The 17,415-nt window shown below is 36.3% G+C and overlaps 1 non-coding gene across 1 annotated transcript; it reads left to right on the forward strand.

Moving 5' to 3' along the window:
• The first annotated feature begins 16,808 nt into the window (after positions 1 to 16,808).
• LOC133292886 (small nucleolar RNA R71) lies at positions 16,809 to 16,915 on the forward strand. Its single transcript, XR_009748984.1, has one exon. It is a non-coding gene; the product is annotated as a small nucleolar RNA R71 (small nucleolar RNA).
• Positions 16,916 to 17,415: the final 500 nt, after the last annotated feature.

Below are 17,415 nucleotides of genomic sequence, written 5' to 3' on the forward strand. Positions count from 1 at the left end.
TAAATTGCCAAGTTACCTTTGGACCTACTTCTTGTACGTTTCAGGACATTCACCAAAACAGGACGATTGGTTATGGTGTTAAAAATGGAGCTCTTTACTTCCTGGACTGCACACCTGCATTCACTTCAACATCTTCTCATCTCCACAGCTCCTTCTCAGTCTCTGAAGCATCTACGAGTATCTGGCTGTGGCACCGTAGATTAGGACATTTATCATTTGCGTATTTGAAAAAGTTGTTTCCTCATTTATTTAAGTCAGTGTCTCTTTCCAGTCTTCAATGTTCTGTTTGCAAATTGGCTAAAAGCCATTGTGTTCCTTATCTTCCAAGTATTAATAAAAGTGTCATTCCTTTTCAAGTAGTTCACTCGGATGTTTGGGGGCCTGCCAAGGTTCCCTCTATCTCCAAAGCATTTTACTATGTAACCTTTATTGATGAATGTACACGAATGATCTGGATTTCTCTTTTGAAACATAAAAGTGATGTATTTTCTGCATTCAAAATTTTTCAAATTATGGTTCAAACTCAGTTTCACTCTTCTGTTCAAATTCTTCAATCAGACAATGGTACGGAATATCTAAACTCAAATTTTTCCAACCTTCTTACCTCCCATGGCATTAAACACCAAACGTCATGTACATATACCCCTCAGCAAAATGGACTTGCTGAGCGAAAAAATAGACAAATTTTAGAGGTTGTACGAGCCTCACTCTTTGACATGCATGTTCCCACACACTTTTGGGGAGAGGCAGTCATATCTGCCGCGTACTTAATCAATCGAACCCCATCAAGCACACTTAATTTCCAAACCCCTCTGCAAAAACTTGAATCTTACTTCTCTATACCTCACTCTTCAAATCTTGAACCACGAACATTTGGTTGTACCGTATATGTACATGTTCCTAAACCCCTTCCGGAATAAACTTGATCCCTGTGCCTCTAAATGTATTTTTGTTGGATATTCTGATGTGCAAAAAGGATACAGGTGTTATGATCCTACTACCCGCAAATTGCATGTATCTCTCAATGTTTCCTTTCATGAAGGAGAACCATTTTACTCAGGGGGAGATTCCCAGCCTTCTTCTCAGGGGGAGTTCCACCATAAATTAGGAGAAGAAGTGTGGACAACACATTCACAAGAAGCTACAAATACTGGGCCTGAGGAGCATATATCTACAGCTGCTCTGAATGAACCTGAATCTGCAGAGAACTTGAATCTGAATGCAGCTGAATCTGTAGCAAACCCGAATAGTATAGCTGTTGCAGTGGACAGAGAAGCTACCAATAGTATAGCTGACACACAAGATTTAACACCTACACCAAGTCCTGCTGAGGTGGCTGTTCCTGACTCTACTTCACTGATTCATAATGAGGTAATCTCTAATCCCCTCTCTTCATCTGTTAACAATATCTCACCCACAAATGAACCACAAATTCGAAAATCACAGAGAACAACCAAAGGTATTCCTCCTAAAGTTTATGAACCTGACCTCTCTGCCAAAATTAAATATCCTATTGGAAATTATGTCTCAACAGAAAAACTCTCAAAATCATATGCTTTTGCCACTAATCAGTTGTCTAGTGTAGCTATTCCAACAAATGTTCAGGAAGCACTTGAAAACCCAAGATGGAAGGAAGCTATGAATGTAGAAATGGAGGCTCTTCAAAGAATTCAACCTGGGAATTGGTTCCACTACCACAAGGAAAACAAACAATCGGGTGCAAATGGATATTTACATTAAAATTGAAGGCTGATGGAAGCTTAGATAGATACAAGGCCAGACTTGTAGCCAAAGGATATACCCAACGATTTGGCATTGATTATCAAGAGACTTTCGCACCAGTTGCAAAACTAAATACAGTCAGAGTCATAATCTCCATTGCAGCCAATAGAAACTGTAGTATAAAACAATATGATGTGAAGAATGCCTTCCTCAACGGTAACCTAGAGGAAGAAGTTTATATGGAGATACCACCAGGAGTTGAACAAAGACAAGGAAACCAAGTGTGCAAATTGAGAAAGGCTCTATATGGATTGAAACAATCCCCTAGAGCATGGTTTGGTAGATTCTCCTCGGCTATGAAAAGGTTCAATTATAAACAAAGTAATTCAGACCATACTTTGTTTATAAAGCATAAGGGAGGAAAGGTAACCATTTTAATGGTCTATGTAGATGATATGGTTGTTACAGGTGATGATGAATGTGAAATGAAAGCCTTAGAGCAATATCTAGCCACTGAATTCGACATGAAGAACCTAGGAGAATTAAAATATTTCCTAGGTATTGAAGTTGCCAGATCTGACCAAGGAATTGTATTGTCACAAAGAAAATATGTCCTAGACTTGCTTGCTGAAACTGGGATGTTGGCCTGCAAACCTGTGGAAACTCCAATTGAGATGAACCATACCTTAGGAATTTATCAGGATCAGATTCCAACCGAGACTGATAAATACCAAAGGTTAGTTGGAAAATTAATCTATTTGGCTCATACTAGGCCTGATATCTCATATGCAGTGAGTGTGGTTAGTAGATTTATGCATTCTCCAAGTAAGGATCACATGGATGCAGTACAAAGAATTCTTAGATACTTAAAAGGGACACCTGGAAAGGGGTTGCTGTTCTCAAAAAATGGAGAATCATCAATTGAAGGATATACTGATTCAGATTGGGCTGGAGATAAGACTACACGACAGTCAACATCAGGCTATTTCACAATTGTTGAAGGAAATCTAGTGACTTGGAAAAGCAAGAAACAAAAGGTAGTAGCCCGTTCAAGTGCAGAAGCAGAATTCAGAGGTATGGCTCAGGGTATCTGTGAATTACTTTGGATTAAAAATATCTTGAAAGATATTGGAATTGAATACAGTGAACCCATGAAGTTATATTGTGACAATAAGGCTGCAATAGAAATAGCTCATAATCCGGTTCAGCATGACAGGACAAAACATGTGGAAGTTGATAGACATTTTATTAAGGAGAAACTTGATCATATGATTATTCAGTTACCTTTCATACGGTCAGAAAATCAAGTTGCTGACATTCTAACAAAAGCTGTCTCAGGGAAGGCGTTTGATAAAGCAATTAACAAGTTGAGCATGATAAATATACATGCACCAACTTGAGGGGGAGTGTTAAGAATAGAATTTGAATTTTAAACTTAGTTTGTAAAGTTGTTTTTTACTGTTGAGAAAATTAGGGAGTTTGTTCTTTGTTTAGTTGTTTTGTATAGGATATTGATATGATCCTGTTTCTGTTATTGGTGTATTTAAACACCTTCTTTACCTTGTAAAATGATGAATGAAATACACAGTTAATTTGACAGTGACTTGCAAGAAAATTTGTTTTGACATTAACAAATCTGAGAAGTATTCTTACAAAATATCCACACAAAAAAATATTTTTCACATTTCACAATGACCTGCATACTATATGTTTCAAGTCATGTAATAGCCCCTTATATGTTCTACAAGAGTGTTCGCGGTCCGGATTGGATCGATTTTGGAAGCAAAAATCATCTGATTCAATACCTTCGATTTGATCATTTAATCATCCATTCGGTTTTTTTTTTCAAATCAGATCTGATCCGATCCAATATTTTTCGGTTTGGATTGGATCGGTTTTCAGTTTTTTGAAAATCTTAAAATTTGTTTCATGATTATTGTGCAAATAACATCATTTGTATATATTGACTTTGTAAATTTTTATTTTTTTTTTAAATACAAAAGCATCAGTAAATGATAATATGGTTTTTTTTAGCAATAAGATATGAAGTTCTACACAGATGAAATTTTGTTGATGAGATGTGATTACATTTTTTCTTGGGTGTAGTTGATGGGTTAACAGGTCTTGGGTTTAGAAATTTTTAGGCTATGATTGGAGAAAAGTCCAAGTAGGTAGAGGAAAATTAATATATTGGATCGATTTTCATCAACCCATCCGAAAACCGATCCAATCCAATTAAAATTTGTGGTTTTTTTTTTTAGTTTTCGATTTATTCGGTTATCGGTTTTTCGGTTTGGTCACCGCGGTTTGAATCGGTTTGGATCGGATGATGAACACCCCTAATGTTCTATGCAATAAATTGGAGGTAGCTAGGGTGCTTGACAAGTATATACTGTTAAGTGATTCGTGCATCTATGAGATGACAATTGAAAATAAAATAGCATTAAAACAATAAAACTTATCTCCTTATCTCAGTTTTTCGGTTCGGTCACCGCGGTTTGAATCGGTTTCGATCAGTTGATAAACACCACTAATGTTCTATGCAATAAATTGGAGGTAGCTAGGGTGCTTGACAAGTATATACTGTTAAGTGATTCGTGCAGCTATGAGATGACAATTGAAAATAAAATAGCATTAAAACAATAAAACTTATCTCCTTATCTCAGTTTTTCGGTTCGGTCACCGCGGTTTGAATCGGTTTAGATCGGTTGATGAAAATCCTTAATGTTCTATGCAATAAATTGGAGGTAGCTAGGGTGCTTGACAAGTATATACTGTTAAGTGATTCGTGCAGCTATGAGATGACAATTGAAAATAAAATAGCATTAAAACAATAAAACTTATCCTTATCTCAGTTTTGCCGCATTCTTCTGATGTAGCATTTGTTGCACCATCTCTGACTTGCAATCTTCTGATGCAAATTTTGTTACAAAATATTTTCTAGGAGAACCAGCTAAAATTGTTACAATTCGTGCATTTCTGTACAGATGATGATGCACATTCAAAAGCTTCTTTCATGGAATTAATCATGTCATCCTGATTCTGAAGATCTTTGATCCGAGAAGCATTCAGCTGCATTGAGGATTCAATCTCCTCCGGAATTCCAACTTAGCTGATCTTCTTCTTTTCGGTGAATGGTTTGTGAACATGTGAACGAGCCAACATGTTGCCAATATAATATTAAAACTTGTTGACATGCCAACAGTTAGGTAGTCAACAAAATAATATAAAATTCAAACATGCCAACGATTAAGTAGGCAATAATATAAAATTCAAACATGTAGCTACCTGAATGTGACTTTGTTTGCTTTTTAAAAATAAAATAAAAATAGAAGTATAATAACGTGAATGATAATGTTACATTATTAATTATTTATTCACAACATATTTGCCCTGCACTTTTGAATGATAATATTGCAGTATATATGTAAATTCATAATACTTCGTAGGGGAATATTTGCAAATTGTGCAAACTGGAGAGAATAATAAACATTATTTACTTCAAATTTTTTGAAATCTATAAATAAGTAAGGAAGGAAGGCTTAGCTTATGCTTTTTAGCTTGCCTTGCTCTTTTTTGTCGTGCAGAAGATGCCAAGTGGAAGGTTTTTTATATTTGAACACCAACTCGGCCGTTGAATATTGATTTAATATTGATTTTGGCTTTGAACACGAACTCGGCTATTGAATATTGATTCTGGTTTCTGCTCGTAATGATATTGATGAAGTTGCCTTCCCATCGTAATAGGATTTGATTGTAGCCGTTGGTGTGCATTCACCATGATTGGATGGGAATTGAAGTTTATCGATCTCCATAGACAACGTCAATGTTATGATCTGATAGATATGTTCAATCAGAGATTAATATGTTAATATAGGATCTGTCAATAATAAAAGCGACATAGTCAAAGCGTGGAGGTGTGTACACAGTGACAAGCTACGAGAGAGGATTTATTATGTGTGTACCATATGGCTTAACCCCTTATTCATAGATGAGGTACCTAACACGAGTGGACCTCATAAGAGTATTGGGGGTCCAATTGTTGACTGTCGTAGTAGGATTAGTATAATTAAGGAATATTTTCTTAATTTCCTCTTAACAGTTAGTCCTATTTGGGCCTTCTAGATTGTGGGCCTTGTCAGGTCCATAACAGGGTGTGTATTCGATTTATTCATGTACCCCTTCGTTGGAATCTTGCCAGGAGTCGCTCCTTGTCCGTGCCTCTTTGCTCCGGCGATTACTGCATGCCCTCATCAGCCACCGAGATGTTACAAGAAACATTAAACCCTAATTTAATATTTTACATTATTTCCTTAACTACCAATATATGTATGAGTTTAATATCTGTCATGTTGTGGAAGATAAAATTATCTCCTATATATACATAAAATTGTTAAGGACTTTTTTTTTTTTTCTTTTTACATGGGCCCCACATATTTTTATGTATAATAAGAAATAATTTCATCTTATACAACATGAGAAACATCAAACCTTATATATAAGGTTTGTAAATAGTTAAATTTAAAATTATTAATTTAATCGGATAAGATTTATAAACAAAACAAAACGTTCTGGAGATAATGTACGGCTAAATATATTGATTTCATTTGCGGAGTACAAAATCTCAGATATTTATCTCTTTTCTTAAGTTGTTTGCATTTAAAAAAATTTCAAACAACTATTAAAGCTTAAATGATTTTAACATTGTTTATTAACCATAGCCCTTTTTTTTTCTATCATACTTTTTTAAGGTTCAATTATCATTATTTTGCGTCATAATTATGTGCGTGACCTGTAAAGAAAAAAATATATAAAGACATTCGTTAAACTATACTTCAAATTATAACAATCGCCGATGATGCACCGACACCTCAAAAATTCTGACGTGTCATGTCCGACACTCACCGATACTCTGACACTTCCTGACACTCTAATACGTGTTGCAAGGACTCAAAATAGGATTCAAAATTTGTGTTGCGTTGCATTTTTAGTTCCAACAATTAGATTCGTTGGATTACAATTATCATTTTATTGAGTTTAATATAAATATTTGAGATATCTTATGTTTCTTTGTAAAATTGATGAATATTATAAGTTTAGCTCTATTTTTTGTTAAATTATTGAATATTAAATATAATATATACTATATAAATTAAAAATATTATTTAATATCAAAATGTGTCCTAGCAAATCAAAATCTAACACTTTTTAGAATTAACGTGTCAGAATATCATGTCTCGTGTTCCATATCAATGTCAATGGAATATAGATAATTTGCAATCGTAAAATAGAAGTATTAAAAAAAAAGTTGTTCAAAGAGAATGAAAAAGATGGAAGCTTACGTGAGGAAAACAACTAATGACACAGAGAATCACATAACTGAAACGGTAAAACTATAATCTAAACTGACATATGTTAGGAATATCCGAATATCAACACATAAGGAATGTGATCGTTAAAGAAAGAAAATAATTGGCAGGACAAAATTTGTTGATTATGAGCAATTAATACTTATGTTGTTCTTCAATTTTAAGATTCAAGGAAGTTTTCCACACATCTACAATAAAGATCAATCTTAAGAAAATTTCTTAGTAGTATTAAGGCTACTATATCCCTAGTATTACTGCCTTAAAGCTATCAAATAATATTTTTGCTGGCGATAAAGAATACAATCAGTCATACTTTTAGAATCTAAAGGTGCGGCGGTTGGAAACTTTTGCCCCAAATAAGAACAAGGGGAAGGATATTGTGACAACCAAGTTGTGTTACTACCAAGTGACTATCCATCAATCTCACCGTTAGATCAATTATGTTGATCCAACGGTTATATTTATTTCCATCTTTGTATGGTCATGATTCCCCATATTTAAAGTGAAAGCATTAAATATGGAAAATCATAACCATACAAAAGTGAAAATAAATATAAAGTATTAAATTTGGAGAATCATGACCATACAAAGATGGAAATAAATATAACCGTTGGATTAATATAATCGATCTAACGGTGAGATTGATTGGTAGTCACTTGGTAGTAACACAACTTGGTTGTCACAATATCCTTCCCCTAAGAACAATAACAAATATAAAATAGCAACAGACATGAGGATCAAAATCATTATGTTCTTTATTCATCATTTTAATAATATACAAACTTCCATACTTCATCCTAGTGGCGCGCGGAGCCGGGGAAAAGATCAAATTAGTGTCAAAAGATCCCATTAGTAAAATTCAACTAGTGTCAATGTTGTATCACTTTTAAAAACCTAACCAATACCAAGGCTATATCATAATTTTTAAAAAGAATATATAATATTTTTGAAAATTAAGAGGTGCCAAGACACCAGCTAGCGACCAAGTGACTATGGGCTTCTTCCGCCTAACATGCCCTGCTTACTAGTTAATTATAACTATGAATTTCATGTACTAGATAAACCTTTACAAAGAACTAGATTTACATATAAGAGTGGATAACTGACTAGGATAAACCTACTCGAAAACATTTGACAGATAAAGGAAATTGCTCTGTTGAATAACAAAAAGATAACGTTAAAAAAGAAAAGAAAAGAGAAATACAACATTTAAAATTTAAATATATAAAATAAGAAAAACCCCTTTCTTGCTGCATCTTCCCTTGTTAAAATGTCCAGTTCTCTGTTTTAGTAACAAAGGGAGCCTTACATTTGAAGCATTTGTATTTGCCTCCATGGATTCCATATGATTTTCTAAACTTCTTTTGTCTCTAAATTTTTTATCTCACTCAAGGGAACATGTGATCCATATCTCGTCTATCACTATCACTGCTACCTGAAGCCATGCATGCAAAAAAGTTTCCCATGGGAAAACTAGTATAAGATAGATATTTACTTGTTTAATCTTAGCACCGGTGTTTAAAAACTCGGCCCGGCCATTGACTCGGCCGAGGTCAGGGGTCATGGGGTCACGGGTTCAACCGGGGGGTCACGGGGTCACTACGCTGACCCAGTTTTATATATTAAAAAAATATAAATATATATATCCTACATGAAAATATTAAAAAACAAATCACCAATCATCAAAGATTCAAAATATACTTAACATAATTCACCAATTACAATCACAAATCAATATTACACAACCTAATTAAAGTATCAAAATAACAAAGTACAAAACTCATATTCTGATGACACCAAAGTATCAAGATACCACAAGTCTAGGTCGCTGGGAGAGAAGCGAACGATTAAATTTAGGTTTGCAAATATTTTTATTTTATTTAAAACGACATTGTTTCATTGAATTTTCTTTAAAAAAAAAAACATGCAGTGACCTCCTTTGACCCCTCTGACCCGGGAATCACTTAAACCCGACCGGGTTTTGGGGGTCGGAGGGGTCGATGTGCATATAGAGTCTAACTGGTGACCCCAACCCTTAGAGGGAAAGGGTTAGGGTTGACCCGGGTCAACCCGGGGGGCAGGATGGGATTTTAAAACACTACTTAACACTAATTTTAGAACTAACTTTTATAGAGCAGAATGGGCAAATAATCATGAATTGGAAGATATGAAAATAATAAAATAAAATAAATATAAAACAAATAAAGTTATAGTTTGTACATGCATGCAGATCGGATGGGAACAATACATTGTACTAGAAGAAATGGTATAAATAACTCAAAAACATGCAATTTTAGTGGTCAATACATTGTACAATAGTCAATAGGTACAATTCAACCAAATATATATGCGTTCTCCCCCTTGCAATGAGACTTGCATGAACATGATCAACTTATTATTATTATTATTATATTTAAAATAATTTAAATTTTTTCGTAACAAACGATTATTGATAACATCTCATAATTTTATTTTATTGCAGTTTTATTTTCATCTAATCATTCGCATTTGCAAATAAAAGGAAATATAGTACAACAAAAATATTGTCATGTATATGTTTTATATTGAATATAACAAATAATTACAGTTCTACTATTAATTAGTAAATTTCTCATGAGAAATTTTAATTTTCAACATATTATGTCTATTTTTTTTATTTACAAATAAGGTATGTATTAACAAGTATGGATGTGGGAGTGGTAACATTAATTTCTTTTTAAATAAATTAGTGAGATAAACTTTATATATTTCTTAAAAATTTTATTTTTTAATTAAAAACATGAAAAACAAAATTTATCAACCTCCACTAACATTACTCTTGGGCAAGTGGTTTCTTACACATGACGCTTACAGAATACCTAGAGGGGGGGAATAGGTGTTCTAAACTTTTTTAAAAAACTTTTTGAATTCAGTAAACAATTACACAATTTTTCTTCAGTCCCTATATGCCCAAAATAATTTTTCACAATGCTAAGAACAATTTAGTAACAGAATGCGTACCTTAGCAATTTATAGAGTATAAATGCAGCAATGTAATTTTCTTAAACAAAACAGAAAAATATTAATTTCCAAATACAAAAAACAGTTTAAGTGCTACAGCAATTATATCAGAACCTATAAGGTGCTACAGCACTTTCAAACCAGAATCAGTGTAATTGTCAGTCTCTAAACAAAATATTCAAAAATTAAATAAGAGAGACAAGAGACACGATATATCCCGGTTCACACCCACTAAGCCTAAGTAGGGTGCTACGTCCAGACTGAAGTCGCTGCAGATATTTTATTTATCACAGGTGTACCTGTTTTACAAACACGCGTAACACAAGCAATCAAACAAAATATCAAAAACCTTCCTAGTGCCTACACTGCTCCAAGCTCTGAGAATACTCTCAAGCCGAATCTACGGAGTTCACCAACTTCTCTCACACAAGACCTCCACTCTCCCTAGTGGATTCTTGGGGCTCCAGGCCTTGAGACACACTCTTAAGCCAAGCACAAGATTGCCAACCCACACGGTTGCTCCCACACACCTAGGACAGATTTACAGCACGCAACTACTCCACTTTAACAACAATACAGAATTTTTCAGAACTGTAACAAGTGAAATAACCCAAAAATACAGTGCCCTATCACACCAAATATATCACAAGTGAAATAACCCAACCAATACAGTGTCCTAACAAGTGAAATAATCATGAACTTTTCAAAAAATGAGTTATTCTTCACAGTTAAATAGTAAGAAGAATTTGTTCCCAGGTAAGTGAAGGTTGCTGATCTTCTGTCTCACTATCACTCAGGGTTTGGTGTTTGCTCTGTCCATTCCTAGATGCTATTCTTCAGAACTTGCCTTTCTGCTGCTTTCCTATGAAGTTCAGCTGTCTTCCCTTCCAAGGATCTTTTGATGGATGAGTGTATGGAAGTGTGGAAGAATGACAGTCTTAATTGTAGGGTCAAGGAACGTTTACTTTTGTGCCTTTGAACTTGGACTTTTTCTGTTTGAGGGAACACCTTTTCTTATACCTTTTTCCCCCTTTTGAAGGAAGGTTTGCTGGTAATGTCTGAATTCTTTTGAATGGTTGTTCCCTTTTTATTTTTCTTTTCTTTCTTTTGTCCTTTTTGTTCATTGTTGGATCTGTTCCTTGCCCTTTTTGGTTGACCAGGTGGTGTATTATGGAGTGGAGGTGAGTGTGTGGTTCTGTTTGATCCTTGGCAGTGGAGTCCATCTGTTCATCAAGCATCAAGGCAAATTGAGAAGTTTCATTGTGGTTACACCTCAGGAACTCTCTCATAAGTGAATGTTTGGCCCTTTTTTTCGTTCCTTACTAGCTTGAGTTCACACAGATCAGCTTCCTTCAAAAATCTGAGGATTAAATTCCCTGCATTTTTTCTAATTCAAGTACTCAGAGAAAGAATAAGCATGATTAGTAAGTGACTTTGTGTTTCATGTATGTTGGTTAGTCAAAAATAATTGGGCAGTCTTAATACTATAACTGAAATGTATGTACCATGCAGTTCGATCAAAAAGTCTTTTTCATTGCAAAAAGGAGTATTTACAAGGGAACAGAAAAGAAAAACAGAATTAACATAAATAATACTGAAAGTAAACTAGACTACAATAACTAGGAGGGTTTTCTCCTTTTCCCTCTTTTTTTTTATTTGGGATTGTGTGGTCAGGGACCACCCTAAAACTACGTTTCTGGAACGGGATGTACCTTATTTGGACTTTTGGAGTGGAACATCAGGCGTTCCCTCCTTTTTGGGAGCTATGTGGTTAAGAGTAACCACCCCAAAACTTTGCTCTTTGTCAGAGAGCAAATGTATCCACTGGGTTGCCTCCCAGTCAGCGCTTAGTTTAATGTCTTTAGCTAGACATGGTACTTACCTCTTAAGTGGTCTCAGAAAGAGGGATACTTTCCTCTTTTCATAGAAGGTTTCATCATTGTATAGTTTCAACCTGTGCCCATTTACTTTGAAGGAACGGTCATGTTCTGAGCCTTGGATCTCAAATGCTCTATTTCCTACATCATTTATAATTTGATATGGCCCAGTCCACCTTGATTTGAGTTTTCCTGGGAACAGTTTGAGTCGGGAATTGAAAAGTAGCACTTCCTGGCCAATTTTGAGATCTCTGTTTCTGATCCTTTTATCATGCCACTTCTTCATCTTCTCTTTGTACAATTTATAATTTTCATACGTGTTCCCTCTGAATTCTTCTAACTCCTCAAGTTGTAGCAGTCTTTTTTCTCCTGCTGCCTTGTCATCCATATTGAGGGCATGGACTGCCCAATAAGCCTTGTGTTCCAGTTCGAGGGGAAGGTGGCACGCTTTGCCGAATATCAATCTATATGGAGAACATCCTAGGGGTGTTCTATATGCGGTTCTGTAAGTCCATAATGCTTCCTCTAACTTGAGAGACCAGTCTTTTCGAGAAGGATTGACTACCTTCTCTAAAATCCTATTTACCTCTCGGTTAGAGACTTCAATGAGTCCACTGGTCTGTGGATGATATGGAGTTGCAACTTTGTGTCTGACTCTATATTTCTCCAACAACCTCTCAAGTTGGCAGTTAATGAAATGTTTCCCACCATCACTGATGAGACAGCGTGGGGTCCCATATCTGGTCAAAATATTCTTCTTTAGAAACTTTATAACCACCTTAGCATCATTAGTGGGTAAAGCAACTGCTTCTACCCACTTACTTACATAATCCACAGCCATTAATATGAACCTATTCCCACAAGAAGGAGGGAAAGGCCCCATGAAATCAATGCTCCACACATCAAAAAATTCAACTTTTAAAATTAGATTGAGGGGCATTTCATTTTGTCTAGTTAAGTTACCTTCCCTTTGACATTTATCACATTGTTTAGCATATTGAAGTGCATCTTTCTTTTCTTTTTTTTGATAACATTGAAGTGCATCTTTAAAAAGAGAGGGCCAGAAAAAAACTTGATTGGAGAACCTTGGAGGCAGTCCTGACTCCACCTAGATGGCCTCCATATGGGGACGAATGGCAGTGTAGAAGGATATGAGGTTGTTCTTCTTCTGGGACACACCTCCTTATCATTTGATCTGCGCATATTTTAAACAGAAGTGGTTCATCATAGAGATAGTTCCTGCAATCATGAAAGAATTTTTTGTCTGCATTCTATTTGCCTCGTAAGGTTCTAGTCCTGTTGCAAGGAAGTTGGCTATATCCGCAAACCAAGGAACATCTGTTTCCAAGTGATTGATGACAAACAATTGTTCGTCATGGAACGTTTCCTTGATTGGTAGTCCCACTTTAATGTGTTCTAATCTGGACAGGTGATCTGCACTATAATTTTCACATTCTTTCCTTTTTTTGATCTCCAGATTGAATTCTTGCAGCAGTAGGATCCACCTTATCAATCTTGGTTTTGCTTCTTTTTTTGAGAAAAGATACTTGAAAGCTGCATGGTCAGTATGGATAGTAATTTTTGATCCTAAAATGTAAGGCCTGAATTTTTCGCAGGCATATACTACAGCCAACAGCTCTTTTTTAGTGACTGTGTAGTTCACCTGAGCTTCATTCAAAGTTTTACTGGCGTAGTATATGCTACGAAAGAGTTTATCCTTCCTCTGACCCAGAACTACCCCAATAGCCTGATCACTTGCATCACACATTAATTCAAAGGGCAAGTTCCAGTCTGGAGGTTGGATGAGGCGTGGTATTGAGCTTATTTTTCAAGGATTCAAAAGCTTTCAAGCAATCAGAGTCAAACTCAAATTTTTTTATCTTTTTCTAATAAATGGCATAAAGGTCTAGCTATTTTGGAAAAATCTTTAATAAACCTTCTGTAGAAGCCTGCATGTCCAAGAAAAGATCTCAGAGTTTTCACATTCACTGGTGGTGGCATTTTTGCTATGGCTTCCACTTTGGCTTGATCTACTTCTAGTCCTTTTCTGAAAATCTTATGTCCCAGGACTATTCCTTCCTTCACCATGAAGTGGCATTTTTCCCAATTAAGCACTAAATTAGAGGACAATCATCTTTGGAGGTTTTCTTCTAAGTTGTCCAAGCAGTGGTCATATGACGTTCCCAGCACTGAGAAGTCATCCATAAAAACTTCTACTCCTTCACCTATTAGATCTCAAAAAATAAAGAACATACACCTTTGGAACGTTGCTGGTTCATTACATAACCCGAAGGGCATCCTTCTGAAAGCGAACGTTCTGTATGGGCAAGTGAATGTGGTTTTATGATGATCTTCTGGTGCTAGAGCAATTTGATTATATCTCGAATATCCATCAAGGAAGCAGAAGTATTCCTTTCCTGCTAGATGATCCAACATTTGATCTGTGAAAGGGAGTGGAAAGTTGTCCTTCCTGGTGGCATTATTGAGCTTCTTGCAATCTTAGCAAATTCTCCATCCTATAACTTTTCTTACAGGTATTAGCTCATTTTTCTCATTTACTTCCACTGTTATGCCTCCCTTTTTGGGGACGCATTGGACAACACTTACCCAACTGCTGTCAGATATTGGATATATAATTCCTGCATCTAGCCATTTGATGAGTTCCTTTCTTACCACTTCCTTCATTATAAGGTTCAATCTCCTTTGGTGTTCCACTGAAAAACTGTTAGGGTCAGTCAATAATATTTTATGCATACAAAACGAAGGACTGATACCTTTGAGATCTGCTATGGTCCAGCCGATAGCTCCTTGGTACTTCTTGAGTTTGTTAAGCAGCACTTCTTCTTGTTCCTTGGTGAGAAATGAAGAAATGATCACATGAAGGGTGTCATCGTTTCCCATATATGCATACTTCAAGTGTTGGGGAAGAGGCTTCAGCTCTAGGTCAGGAGGTTTTTCTGAGGAAGGTCTTTTGAGTTGTTTTTCCTTTTCAGTTCTTATCAAAGGTTCAAGTCTTCTTTCTTGCAGATAGCAACTCTGCTCCTCCTGTTGTGGACTTTCTTCTTCTCTCTCATATTCTTCCCCTTCTGTTTTTCTGCTGAACTGGTTGTCTAATAAAGTGAGGGCAAAACACTCTTCCAAATCTTCATCTTCATCCTGGAACTTCATTTCTTTAACGATATTGAATTTTATTTCATCATTATGAACTCTCATGGTTAGTTCCCTTTTTTGTACATTGATAACTGCTCCTCCAGTTGCTAGGAATGGTCTACCCAGAATGATGAGAACGTCAATATTAGCTTCATAATCCAAGATGATGAAATCAGCGGGCAAGATAAACTTGTCTACTTTGACTAACAGATCTTCAATTTTTCCTTCTGGCTTGACAATGGACTTGTCTGCCATTTGTAAAGTTACTGTGGTTGGTTCAGCTGGTCCAGTGGATAATTGTTTGAAGACAGACAAAGGCATGAGATTGATGCTGGCCCCTAAATCACACAAGGTTTTCCCTTTATACGTGTTTCCTATAATGCAAGGAATGGTGAAGCTTCCTGGATCTTGAAGCTTAGGTGGAAGTTTGCCCAGATACTGGCAACTCTCTTGTGTCATTTTTATAGTCTCATATTCCATTATTCCTCTTTTTTTTTGAGAGAACATCTTTCATGAATTTTACGTACCTGGGCATTTTCTCTAGTGCGTCCACCAGAGGGATGTTATTGTAGAGTTGTTTTAAAATGTCCAGGAACTTTCCAAACTGCTTATCCTCCTGTTGCTTCTTTGTTCTCTGAGGGAACAGAATTTTTGCTGGTATTTGCCTGCTTTGAGTTGGGCTGATTGGTTGACTTTTGTCCACCTGGTCTTCATTGGTTTCAGCTTTTTTTTCAGGCTCTGGTTTCTGCTCATCTGTGGCTGGTTGCTGTTGTTGTGCTTTTGGGGCTGCTTCAGATGCTTTAGTTTGTTCCTTTTTCTTCGGCAGAGTTGTGGGTTGTGTAGTGGATTTTCCTCTTCTTAAGGTGACAGCCTTGATTTGCTCTGAAGGGGAAGTAAGCACTTCCTTTGGAGAGGTTGTTGAGGAGATGTTAGTATCCCTTGACAGTGGTCCTGGTGTTCTTGTTTGAAGATTGGTAGCAATATGTCCCAGATGGGACTCGATGTTCCTGACCACTGCATCATTTCTGGTGACATATTCCTTGACATAATTTTCCAGGATGTTGATGCGTTGGTCATCTCTGTGGAACGGAACATAATTGTTTCTTCTTGGTTCAAACGTTCCACTGCTGCTGCCTTGCTGATGTTACTGCTGTTGAGTGTTGAATGGTCTTTGGTTCATGGGTGGCCTCCATTGGGGGTTATGGTTCTGATCTTTGGTGATAGTTCCTCCAGGATTTGAATTGGTACTGTGTCCTGCTTGTTGATTGTCTCTGGTGAAGTTCTTGTTGCGAAATTTTTTTGCATAACACACCAATGCAGTGGATGGGCAATCTGTTGAGTCATGAAGGTCACCACAAGCTGAACACGGTTCAGTTTCAGCTGTTGTGAGTGGCAAGACTTCCATCCTTGGTGCTTCTTGGTCAACTTACAGATTCTTCACTTCATTTATGAGTGATGCCAGCTGGGCTTCCATGGCAGTTTGTTTATCCAATTCTAGCATGCCTGGCTTCCTTACTGGGTTCACTCTGTCTATTGGCCATTGGAGACATCTTTCAGCAGTTCCTTCAATGATTTCATACCTTGATTCACGCGTTCCTGTAAAAAATATCCTCCTGCAGCAAAATCTAAATGAGATTGAGAAGTATGGTCAAGTCCCTTATAGAAAGATTGTAGCACTCCCCAACTCTCCACCCCATGGTTTGGACATTTTCTGATGTTGTCCTTGTATCTCTCCCATGCTTTATAGAGATTTTCTCCATAAAACATCCTGAAGTTAGAGATTTCTACTCTTACATCAGCTTGTCTTAGACATAGGGAGAAACTTCTCTATCAACTTGTTAGAGAGTTCCTCCCATGAGTGTATTGAACCAGGGGTGAGAGTTTTCATCCATGTTTTTGCTTTTAATCCCAAGGAGTGAGGGAACAACCTCATTCTTATACTCTCCTCTGTCACACCCTCAACTTTGAAATTATCACAGATATCTTGAAATGTTGTGAGGTGTGTGTAAGGATCTTCTGCAGGGAGTCCGTTGAAGACCCCTGCTTCCCTAATCATGTGAAACATGATAGGTTTCAGTTCAAAATTGGGTGCTACAGGAGGGAGGATTACTCCCCTATCTGGTCTGTTCCTGAAAGGAGCAGCCAAAGTTCTGAAATTTTGTTCAAGAGGAATATCTTCATTATTGTTATGATCAGCCATGTTTTCAAGAAATTTTTCCCTGAGATTTCTTCTTCTTCTATGAAGTGTACGTTCTGGTTCGAGGTCAAAGAGAAACTCAGGTACTTCAATGGAGTGG

The sequence above is a fragment of the Gastrolobium bilobum genome, unplaced genomic scaffold, assembly GCF_033153095.1.
Source record: "Gastrolobium bilobum isolate Gb01-03AN ecotype WA unplaced genomic scaffold, APGP_CSIRO_Gbil_v1 utg2530, whole genome shotgun sequence".
NCBI classification, from domain to species: domain Eukaryota; kingdom Viridiplantae; phylum Streptophyta; class Magnoliopsida; order Fabales; family Fabaceae; genus Gastrolobium; species Gastrolobium bilobum.